Raw genomic sequence first — 12,118 nt, 5'->3', positions numbered from 1 at the left:
TATATCTAGCCTAAATCTACCCCCTTTTACTTGAAGACCATTACCCCTCATCCTGTTGCAACAGGCCCTGCTAAAAAGTTTGTCCCCGTCTTTCTTACAGGCCCCCTTTAAGTGCTGGAAGGTTGCAATAAGGTCTCCCCGGAGCCTTCTCTTCTCCAGGCTGAACAACCCCAACTCTCTCAACCTGTCTTCATAGGAGAGGTGCTCCAGCCCTCAGATCATTTTTGTTGCCCTCCTCTGGACCCGCTCCAACAGGTCCATGTCTTTCCTGTGCTGAGGGCTCCAGAGCTGGACGCAGCACTCCAGGCGGGGTCTCACCAGAGTGGAGTAGAGGGGCAGAATCACCTCCCTTGACCTGCTCGCTGGCAGGCAGCATAAGTGCCAGCATGGCCACATCTAGCCCTGTGAAGCACATGGCATCAGAAAAGGGACCAGCATGTTTAGGTCAGTTTACATGAAAGAATTGGACTGCAGTGGTGCTGAAAAACACATTTGTTAAGAGGTGTTAGCTACTGTGAGCTATTTTCCTAGGTGAGGAGCAGCCATGGCACACAGGCTTCTTTTTCAAAGACTACGATTTACACTTTAGATATATGATGTAATTTCAGCAGATTTAAATGCCCAACACACACAGCAGCCAGTTGGTACTGTCAAAGTACTAAATCTGAGCCACGACTCTGAAGATACTTCAGGCAATGCGCACCCTCTGCGGTGCTCCAGACCCAAACACAGCTCTTGTCCGACAGGGAAACGTCCATTTCATTTCCCCAGGATTTTGTATTTCATTCAGGAAGTCAATTGCTCATAAAAAAGATGTCACATTTGGTTAAGCCTTTTCCCCAGAGCCATCCACCCAAGTTACTTTTCTGCTTAGACACTTCCTCTCCTCCAAATCCAACTGTAAGAGGGAAGTTTTTCCCACTGTTCAAGGATTGATTTCTGCCAGCCAAGCTCTCGCCATCCCATGTCTGAACCTATGGCAGCATCATCCTGCCTTGCCTTCTGATTATATCAGCTGACTCTTTGATCCTCTCTCTAGCTCCTTCCTTGACCACATCAAACCATGCCACTTGTTCCTCCGGACCTATATCACCCTCTTTAGTATCAGTTCTCATAGCCTGTCAAGATGTCAGCTCCCTCCTCCATCTCCTGAGTGAAGTCTGTCTTCATTTCCAGCAAGTGCTGGTGAGATTTTTCCTTTCTGCCCTTGAACTTGAAAGCAGCTCCCTAAACTATAAAGTCACCAAAGAGTCCACCTTCAGCATCTTCCCTACAGCTCACTTATAGCAGCAAAAACTCACCTCCCACCCCTCCCCCCCAAAAAAGAACCACCACCACAACACCTGCAGGGAAAGTAAAGCTGGCAGGAGATTTTGTGATGTCAGATTTCAGCACATAAGAATGCCTAAGAATAGGGGACAACATAACCACGACCCTTCTCATTTTATCTGTCTAGGCTCTGTCAGCCTTGACTGTGCTAAGCACATTTTCTGGCAGATCTGATGGTTGCCTTAGAGGGTCAGCGATGCCTGCAAACACTTCCTTTTCAGGATATATTATCTCCTCAGGAAGGCAGGTGGTAGCTTCATTCAAAGCTAATTTTCATGTTCAACTGTGCCAAATCAGGTTTTCACTTGCAATTCGAATTTTAAAATGCTCTCTAACATTTTCTGCAAAGGCTGAATGATAAATGGATCTTCACTGCCTGACTTCACCAGAGCTGCTCTGGAGCTCTCACGGTTGAACAGTGCAAGCCTACCGGGTGCCAAACAAGGCAAAGGAAATAGTGGGGGTTTGGTTTGTATAAGAGCAAACACCCTGGCTCCGTTCTTGCTTTTTCTTGTCTCCCGATGGGATCCCACAGAGGTGTACTCTTGTTCTGAACACAGTCCTCCCACCCCGCAAAACAGCACCGTTTGCAGTGGGGAGGCAGACTCATACCTTATAATGGGCGCTGGGTTTTAATTTCCTTTCCTGCTAAATATCTGACGTGCATCAGAGGGACAAGACATCTGCTTCCTTTTGTCTATCTGCCCCTGAGTCCAGCACTACCGTAATCCCCTTCCGTATCTTGCAGAGTTAATCCTCAGGAGTGCTTTGTGATGCTTCGCTCCTTCCCTGCGGCAGAGATGTGTTTCCTGCGTCGTCTGGGCTTCCTGCCTCCCTCCCCCAGTGGAGAGGCAATCAGAGTTCATGTGGAGAAACCCTCCGGTATGAGATTTACCTGTGACTTTCACAGGTGAGCGTTTGCTGATGAATTATTCAACCCCACAAGAGAAAGGAGATGGGAACAGGAACACAATGTCTAACACCAGTTTGGACTTCATTAGTGAATGCTGTTCACCTGTGACAGCTACCAAACCATTAATCTCAGACTCCAGTTCTTTGCTGATGCTAAACAGACTCCAGTCATATTCTCCCCCTTCTCTGCTACCCATCTTTGGAATATGTAAGGGGTGGGGGGACATGTGAGCACAGATACTTGCTACCACCTGAGCCCTTTGTGGTGCCAGATCTGGCAGCACGCTCGTAAATCAGCTTCAGCAGTTGCTCTCTGTAAATGATTTAGTGCAGGAGATAGCGATTAGTGGTAGCAAAGGCACTGGAACTGTTCAAATGTAGAGGGGGATAAGAATTACATCCACATTTTCAAATGCAACAGTTAATTGTAAAAGTTATGACTTGCTGTTCCTTCTCTGGGACTGAATGCTGGGAACGTTCTTGTGCCTTCTAAATCATCAGAGCTGGTCTGCTCTGCAATCCCCTGTCACGGGAAAAAAAAAGCATTAAGCAGTTTTAGCCTCTTCGAGAAAATACTTGACTCCTTACATATGTTGCCTGCCACTATTTACATCTATTTTTAAAGAGAATTAATGGAAATTTGAGATATTTTAAGTTTAAATTTGCATCCTGTAGCAACTGCTTGCTGCGTGCCAGGATGACGCTCCACCAGCACAGGGTGGCAGCAGCAAAATGAGAGTGGGCAAGGTGGGCTGCGAGAGGAGAGGGAGTTCTCACTGCTCTGAGATGGTTTGTGAGCTACTGAGAGGTACAATGCACTCACAGGAATTTAAGGAGGAAAACATGTTTATGAAGGTGTGCTTTCAGACTGTCAGGCTTTGGGTTACGTTGTGAGTGAGCAAGAATACAGTTGTGATTTGAAACGCACTTCTGTGTTGTCACTTAAAGAATATATAACTAAAGACTTAAAAGCTGCTCGATAGGTGCTTGATAGATCTTACGAAGTGGGCCATCGAGGAGAGGGGTCTACTCAGTGCCAGGAACTGGCCATTCTAGCCCATTCTGCTGGCATTTCTCTCTGTGCACCATGGCTTGATCACCTATGAAGTATTTTATTCTGACTTGAAAATGCTCTGATGTGCAGTAAGTTCAGAAGTTCTATTCATTTTCCACAAAGCACATTTACATTTACTGTCAACATCTCCAGAGCTGGCAAATGTTCCAAGTCAAGGAGTTACCAGAAAGCAATGAACAAACCTGGATGGTGATGGTTTGTGGATTCCATGATTGATTCCATTGATTCCATGAATGATGATTCCATTCATATGCTCATTGCTTGTGTTAAGTCTAAAACAGACATTCAACTCCATACTACCATAATAACGTAGAATGTTGATAATGAAGGTAGAACTTTAAGATGAACAGAACTTGTCAGATATTTCCAGTATCTCATTAAAAGTGTTGGTAAACATCAAAGAAATTTTCTTCTTGGTATGAGAGAGAAAGGAAGTCTCTCATCCTGATTCATTGGCATTGTTTGACCTTGGCATAGGGAAGAAACACAAAATGCTATTGCATGTTGTTCCTCAGGAGGCAGCAATAGAGAACTTGAGATCGCTGGCAGAGTGTTGGCTTCTCAACATATTAGTATGGATATAAAGAAGAAATACCTCTGCTTTCTTGCCTCGTGTTCTTACTCTGATTTCCAACCTGTTCATGAGACTTAAATTGCACAATGTTGTTTGGATGCTGGCTTCCACTGCTAAGAATTGTATGATGTTGTTTGGATGCCGTCTTCCGCTGCTAATACAAATACCAAGTGGACTGATGACAATGTTTGAGTGGGGTAACTGCTCATATTCTTCAATGTATCAAAGAGGAATAACACTGAAATGGTAACGATACGGAATTTTAAATACAGCATATCTGCTTTACAAACAATGATCCTCCCAAGACTTTATTGACACGACCAGACATCCTTTAAAACATCCCTTGTGGAAAATTTATTCTTGCCTTGGTCACATCTTAAAGTCTCTGATTCTTCCAAAATACGCGCAGAGGTTTTCAGAGAATAAGGTCGATAAAAACGGACTCCAGATAGCAAAGAACGTTTCTTTTCAGAAGAGGTGAATCAAAAAATTACGATCATCCTCTTTCATTTTAGAAATATATTTCACCACATATTGTCAAAGGAATTGTCTTTTCCCGTCATGACAGATAGAGAAGATGAAAATCATCAAACTTTTTTTGCTTGGTATTTGGAAGGCTGATAGCAGTGATTGTTCCCAGCTTTTCTCAAAGCTTGGCTGCATGCTTTCAACAAGCAGTTCACACAACGATGCATTTCAACAGATCACCCACTTGCTTTCTAGTTTCATTTAAAATAAGAAAATTTTCAATTCCGCGAGTCTCTCTTTCACACGCAGTTGAGACAAAGGGAGTTTTTGATATTGCCCGCCGGCGAAAAGAAACACCAGGACTTTAAAAACAGGTAGCGATCCTTTGCAAAGGGGAAAACATGGGCAGTTATACCAGGACTGAATCAAAGCAGTCTGTGAAACAGGCTGCCAGGCCCCTGCACTGATGGGAAATTAGCCTCTCACCTGTCATCTGTTGTCAAAAGGAAGAGCTAAGAAAGTAAAATGGAGATCACACCCCAGCAAAGAAATCTGCCTTACAACGGCAGGGAGGAAGGGGTGACGCCATTCTCTTCACCCAGCTGAGCGTCCTGGCAATAACTTGTGGTAATCTTGAGTGCTTGGCTTCTGTCATCTCTGGCGCTCATCCTGCAGCTTGTGACTCTGCAGCCAGCCCGCGGACAGGGCTGCCTTGTCATGGGGCCGCTCATAAGCTGATCTCTAGGACGTATGTACGGGTGTTGTAAAGAGAAAAATCCAGTTTTCAAAGTTATTTGTATCTGACAAATCTCATAGCGGTAGACCAGTCTGACTCATTTTCTTATTTCCATGTACTGTTAAGAAGGAACGGTATTTGGTCTGCATATACTACAGGCAGGATTTCCTCCCCCCCCCCCCCCATCTCTATTTGCTGGGAAGAATCTTTTTATTTCTAGCAGCATTAAAACAAGTAAACAAACAAAACGCTCCTGCTGCACTGGAACTCTGTATTTTCAGAGTTAAATCTTGGAATAAGCAGACTCTGGCCAGAGCCTCTTTAGAGGATAAAGATGCCAAAAGTTAACACCACCTCTTCCCAGCAGAAATGCATTTCTCCTTGGCGCTGATTGAAAGTATGGAGGTTAAATACATACCTCCAAAGAAACTGCTCTCTCGATGTTGTAAAGGAATTGAGAGGTAATGCCAAGTATTTCTGAAGTTCTCACAGGGTCTTCATAGCAGCAGGACAACAACGGACCCCAGGGAAAGCTCAGTAGAACTTGTCACATCTGGAACCAGCTGAACGTAGGTTTATAATAGAAATAGTTCAGTCTGCTAAGAAGCTTTCAGGTTGATTTAAAAAAAAAAAAAAAAAAAGAAATAAAAGGAAAAAGAAAAAGTTGATCTACTGTTGCCTGAGAACTTCACATTGATCATGCTTGTTGGTTTTCCATTTTTTAATGCATTTTAATGTACTGAAAACAATCTTTAATAGTCTCAAGACAGCTAAGTTAGAAGAACTCTTCAAGCTTTTTAATTAGCCAGAACTTGAATTGGTAATTAATTGTATTTTCAAAGATTCCTCCCATATTTTTTTTGATCTGCACAATGTCGGCACTTGGAGATACAGCCTTGGCCGCTACAAGAAGCCCAGTGACAGAGGCACACAGCGCAGTCCCATGTTCTGAGGTGGCCTCTGTCCTCCTTTGCTTGGTTTCCCATTGAAGGAAAAACACAGTGGACAAAAGTGTCACAGAACTTCTGCATAAAGGAGTTTCATCTAAGGAATCTCCTTTTCTTTGTCTCCAACCTAGACTGAGAAAAGAAGGCAGCTCCTGAACTCATACTATTGAATGTGCAGAGAGGCCAAGATCACATCTTTCACTCTGCTGAGCCAACGGTTTCTCCAGCCAGCAACAATATGCATCCACTAACCCAGGAAAGAAGGAAACAGGAAAGAACTGCACCCCTAAAATATGTAAGTCCCTGTTGAGCAGAATCCTTGCAGGAACCTCCATGAAGTCAATCCCACTGCAGCTCTCTCACCAGAAGTGCTGCTCCCATAGGCATGCCCGTTGAAAAGAAAAACACGGATCTTTATATTAGAAACTCTGACTTGATATGCAGATAAAGGCTAACAATCTGTGATTCCTTCTGATGCTTCATGATACCATGAGACGCAAAACTTCAGGAATAAAAGTGTAATTCTCTCAGCTATCGGTAGAGTCAGCAGTAGGGATGAAGAGTACTTTATATTTGATTTACACTGTATCTCAGACTAAAGGAAGTAATGCAGATAGTGTTTCTTATGGTCGGCTGCTGTTATTTTAAGATGAGTGCAGTTAAACTTGCAAATAGCGTTCTTTTTGCTTTTTAAAGTTACACCTTTAAGTTGCAGAAATTCTGCATGTCTGTAAAATGATCTACCAAGGTCCTGTTTAAAATATGACGCATTTCACCCTCAATGAATGATTTTATTAGGAGAGCCAGCTGTACCAATGCTACTTCCCTAAAACCACGGATTAATCAGAAATATATAATTAAAAGAAAAAATGCTTTTCTAAAGTACTTTCCAAATTACTTTCCTAAATTAATTGTGTTACTTCAGAGTTTACTGTTACAAGCCAATAAAATTGTTTGCCACAAAACCTAACAAGATGTTTTAAAAATATAGCAGACAATAAAACAGAAATATTAATTCTGGTAAAAACACATTAAAAACTTCACATTAACTGACATTTATCACGCTATAATAAAAATATTTATGATCCTTTTTTATAGGCAAATACTTATATACATATTTAGTCAGAGCCCATAAACTAAAAAGAAAAAAAAAAAAGAAGCCCAAGAAGCAAAGATACAAATCCTCAAATCTGGAATTATATACCTGAATCTGGATCCAAACTACACTGAGCTAAGATGTCTGAACAATGGAGATGTATATACCATGATGCAATTAGAAAATCTTTATACTTCATAATACTAAGAAATTCTGTTGAAAATGTTCTGAAGCGGCTGAAATTATTGCAGTTTGAAAAAAATGGCTGCAAGCCTAAAGCAACTCCAGCTGGAGAACCAATTAGATGCAAGACCAAAGATCCTCTCTAACTGGATTATTATAGATTTTCTACAGAAATTCAAGACATAACTCATAGAGTTGATGACTGAAGAGGACTAAAATTTGAAGCATGCTGAACGAGTTGGGTTCCACCCTGGATTAGGGTTTCCCTTAGAACCAGCATGCTGGAAAGGTGCAGAACAGTTGAAACGGTACCACGTGGATTGCAAAGGTCAATCACACACAGCAGATCACATCTTACACAGCAGCTCCTGCATAGCAGCAGAAATACCCTTGGGAAGCAACCTGTGATCCCTCTGCCAAGTCCCGTCCTTGAGCGCCCGCTGGTGCAGGAGGGAAACGGGTACTTCTCCGCTTTATGGCCTTTTGAACCATCCAGAACCCGTGGCGGCGATTCCTGCCCCTTGTCTTCTTGTGTCCAACTAATAAGTGACTCAAAGAGGATGTAAATGGGTAGATACCTCTCAATATGCATGCTATATGACAATATGACTCATTAGCCAGTATGTAATTACGCCTAATTTCACATCACTTCTGAACTCGGTCCATTAAGAGAACTTAAACTAGTATAACTTATGTTCTCTGAGACAGCAACAACCTGACCTTAAATGAACTGAATGTGAAATTGCCCAGTCATTGATTTTCCAATTTAATTATTTTTACTTTAGAAGTTAAATTTAAACATGGCGCTTTGCAGTCTACTGAATCTAGGTCAAATAGATGGGATATGAATAATAACCAGTCCTGTGTGAGATCTAGGGGCTATATTTAACAGTAAATTCAGTTTGCAGAATCCTGCAAAGCCTGAGTTTCATGTAAGTAGCCACCTCGCAGAAAGGCGCAGGCCAGAGTTTCCCAGACTTCTGTAGATACTTGAATTTATCCAGGACTCTTCCTCCTTGGCTCGCTTCCCTCCTCCCTACCAATCCTGAGCATCACAAGCACAGAAAGAAGTAAAGGGTTTCTAGATGGTGATTCTCCTTATCCCTGTTTTAATCAGTTTTATTCCTAGCCCCAAAGAAATCGAGTGAAGGAGGCTTTGCGCTCTGCCCACATAAGGACAACTGCAAATAAAGGCACAGGAGCCTGGGAGGGAAGCAGGATCCGGCGCTGACCCAGCCAGAAGGGCTGAGCTAAAAGGCATTGGGTAACATCCAGGCCGGCTAAGCCACCTTGAAAGATAAAAATCCAAATACTAGGCCTTGCAGGAATGATAAATCAACGAAACTGTTTCGGCTTGTGCGAGCTTAAACTAAATGACAAACTTGAAAAAGGTAATTTATTTGTGCACTGGAGTTGATTTGCTTTTCTGAAAAGATACTAGGAGCTTTGGTGATGCTGCTCTCTTTTAGTGAAACGCGCTCTCTGCAATTCGCTCATCGATGGTGTTTAAGAAAATGAAGGGGTGAATCTCTCTCTCCCTGCCTTTGGCGCTTGGGAATCAATCACCAGGTTGGTTTGTCACCAGACAAACCGACAGCGGCTCGGCAGAGCCGGCAGCAGGAGGCAGGTGCTGCCCGGCCATGTCCGCGGTGCGGTGGCCATACCTCCTCGGCACACTTTTTGGGTACTGGGTTTACTTTCCCCCACGCACACAGCAAGCCTCACGGTCCCTGGCTGTCTGTGAGAATTCAGGGCAGGTTTAATGTTTTTGTGTCGCGGATCCGATGAACAGGCCCGGTGAATGCCTGTAATTTATTCAAGCTTCTGGTCCAGATGGTTTAAAAAAAAAAAAAAAAAGAAATCCCCTGTGCAGTAAATGAATGTAGAAATGGCGAGCTGAGCAAGTGACAGCGTACAGAAGTGGGCAGTTAGAATACGATCGGTAGAAACAGCATTTAATATCTTTGTTGAAAAAGTGAACGTGTGGGGAGGGAGAGATGGAGGACGGAGGGTTACATTTGCTTTGAAAAAGAAAGTGATTCACAATCTACTGGAGGGGGACGGTGGGGGGTATTGTTTTTTAAGTGAAACCCTGGAATAAATGAGTACGTTCTATCTGATGCCTCTTCGATTCGTGCTTTTTTTTTCATCTTGCAGATGTCGTGTAATTGGGAGCTCCGATGGCTTGTTCAAAAGCCAGGAAGGCATGACCCTGGGAGAAAGACATTTTTCCAGGTCTGTTGATGAGCAGCGTAAATCCGGGCAGACTTCATAATAATTCTTAATGAAATCAAAGGTAAGCTGATGTCGACCACTCGCCCTGCAAATGTTTGGAGCGTGCTCTTTGCATCTTGTAGCTATAATGCAAAAGTCTAGCTGAACAGAGAGAGGCGTGGGGAAATCAGAAGAGTGGCCCTCTTACTACTGTGTCAATTTATTGGCAACTTTTATATGAATTTCTCTCCCCCTTCCCCCCCTAATTCCCAAACCTTTCAGTAGAAAGTGAAGAGCCGTGGTGCTGGTGTGCGTTTTGATGACACCTAGTGGCAAAATTGGAATAATGCGCCAGAAATAGAAGGCACATATGGGTGATAGCAACGTTCTGGAAACTAAAGACAAATGAGATCCAGGGGGAGCATAATGTGACCTAGAGGCTGACGGCAAGACAGGAAAATAATATGTTATGAATGAAATGGAGAAACTTAACAAAATTATTTGAAGAAGCAAAACCAGCTCTGATAAATGTATTCCGTGTCTTTATAAAGTGTTCCGTAAAGAGGAGCTATAACGGGCTCTATGGGATCAGTTACTGTCTTTTTAAAAACAACTGTAAACAGCAAGATTAATTAGTTTAGTTCAGTAAAGTTGTCTCCTTGGATACCATTCAAATGACTTCCACCGTTGTTCAAGTGAAATAGCCGGGAATACAAGCTTCGGGGTGGTAAACACAGTGCTGTGTTGCAGATAAACGTTTGTCAGGTGAATGTGATGTGGAAAAATCTCTTTTCAGAGCAGAAGCTTTGAGGTCTGCCTCCAAACACCTTGCAGCGGGCGAGGGGAAGGGGGCAGAGGAGGGAACCTACCTGGGGCGGAGCTCCCCAGCCCCACGCCGCTGGGACCTGCCGCGGTGGCAGGGGAAGAAGCCACGAGCCTCCGCAGGTGACTTCAGTGAGCTGTAGGTAGGCTTGCCTGAGAATATTACCCGTATATTCCTTTTATCGCCAAAGTGGATGTGTGAGGCTATCAAAGTGAAGCGCCAGCATCTCTGTTCTCAGGCACCAGCCCTGGGAAAGCCCTTTCACTGAAGAAAGGGCTTAATGCTTTTGGTTTGGTTTTGGTTCATTCTTCAAACATCTTCCTCCTGTACCGCGCAGTTGCGTTCCTTAGAGAAGTCTGCCGCCACTGTCACAGACCTGCAAAACGCTCCAGATCTCCACCCTACCTCACACAACAATCTCTTTCGCTCCAAAGGTTTTCGGGACTTTGCTTTAGCTCGTCTGTGTCGCCTGCTACGTTTGTGTGCTGTCTTCTGCTTGCCTTATGGAAGCAGCCCTGAAATCACCTAAGGAGCTTTAGTTTAGCTTCTAGTTCCCTTGCGTCATCTGCTAAGAGATGGTATAGATAGGGAGATGCGTACACAGGAAAGGGGGCTGTTGTAACCCTGCCGTTCGTATTATCCTCCTCCTCTCCCACTCTGTGACACGTACTGGAAGCACTGGGGCTGCATTCAGCCTGCTGCAGTTATTGCTGAGGGCACAGCTGAATTAACAGTTCGAGATTCCTCAGTCAACTGAATGTTCATTTTAAAAATGTAATAACTTATACTTCTCAGAGAAGCAGTGAAATTAAATTGTTTTTTTCCTCTTTGTTTTAAATTGCTGAAAATTTCATGACTGGCTCCTCTTTCCCCATTCCGTGTTTTCTGTTACCTTAATTTGTATGTTGGGCTGGTTTGTTTTGGTTTCTTTTAGAAGGTAAAGCCTTTTCCTCTATATTATGGGTCTCTGAGTTGAAATATTCAATTATCTGAGGGCACCAGTATTAATGATTTGCACACAGTGACACGCAGATCCATTTTCCTATCAGAATGTCCTCATTTTCACTTTCTAATATCACAGTTAGAGGTCAGCAACTACTTCAGTTTCAGGACTCTAAACTAGAAAAGAAAACAAGCAGGAAACTTTCAAACACTTCCCTCCTCCAACAACCTCTCAGTAATTTTTCTCCTTTTGGGACAACATCCCAAACTTTAAAAGCCCAGTTTGGGGCTTTTTTGTCTCATTTAATTTTTTTTCCAAAGGTTGAATAACATATCAGTCCTGCTTATTTTTTTTTTCTAATTATATGATTTAAATCAAACAAAATCATATGAAGAGTGGTTGAAGGAGCTGGGACTGTTTAGTTTGAGGAGGAGGAGGCTGAGAGGAGACCTCATCACTCCCTACAACTATTTGAAAGGACACTGTAGAGAGGTTGGTGCTGGTCTCTTCTCACAGGTAATTAATGACAGAACAAGAGGGAATGGCTTCAAGCTCCAACAGGGTAGATTTAGACTGAACATTAGGAAAGAATTTTTCACAGAAAGAGAGGTTGGGCACTGGAATAGACTGCCCAGGGAGGTGGTTGAGTCACCATCCCTGGATGTGTTTAAGAGACGTTTAGATGCGGTGTTGGGAGATATGGTGTAGGGGAGAACTTTGTAGAGTAGGGTAGATGGTTGGGCTCGATGATCCCAAGGGTCTCTTCCAACCTAGACAATTCCATGATTCTATGATTATAGAATATAATGACCTATGAA

Source organism: Vanellus vanellus, assembly GCF_965231255.1.
Source record: "Vanellus vanellus genome assembly, chromosome: 5".
Lineage (NCBI taxonomy): Eukaryota > Metazoa > Chordata > Aves > Charadriiformes > Charadriidae > Vanellus > Vanellus vanellus.
Note: the sequence above shows the minus strand (reverse complement) of the source record.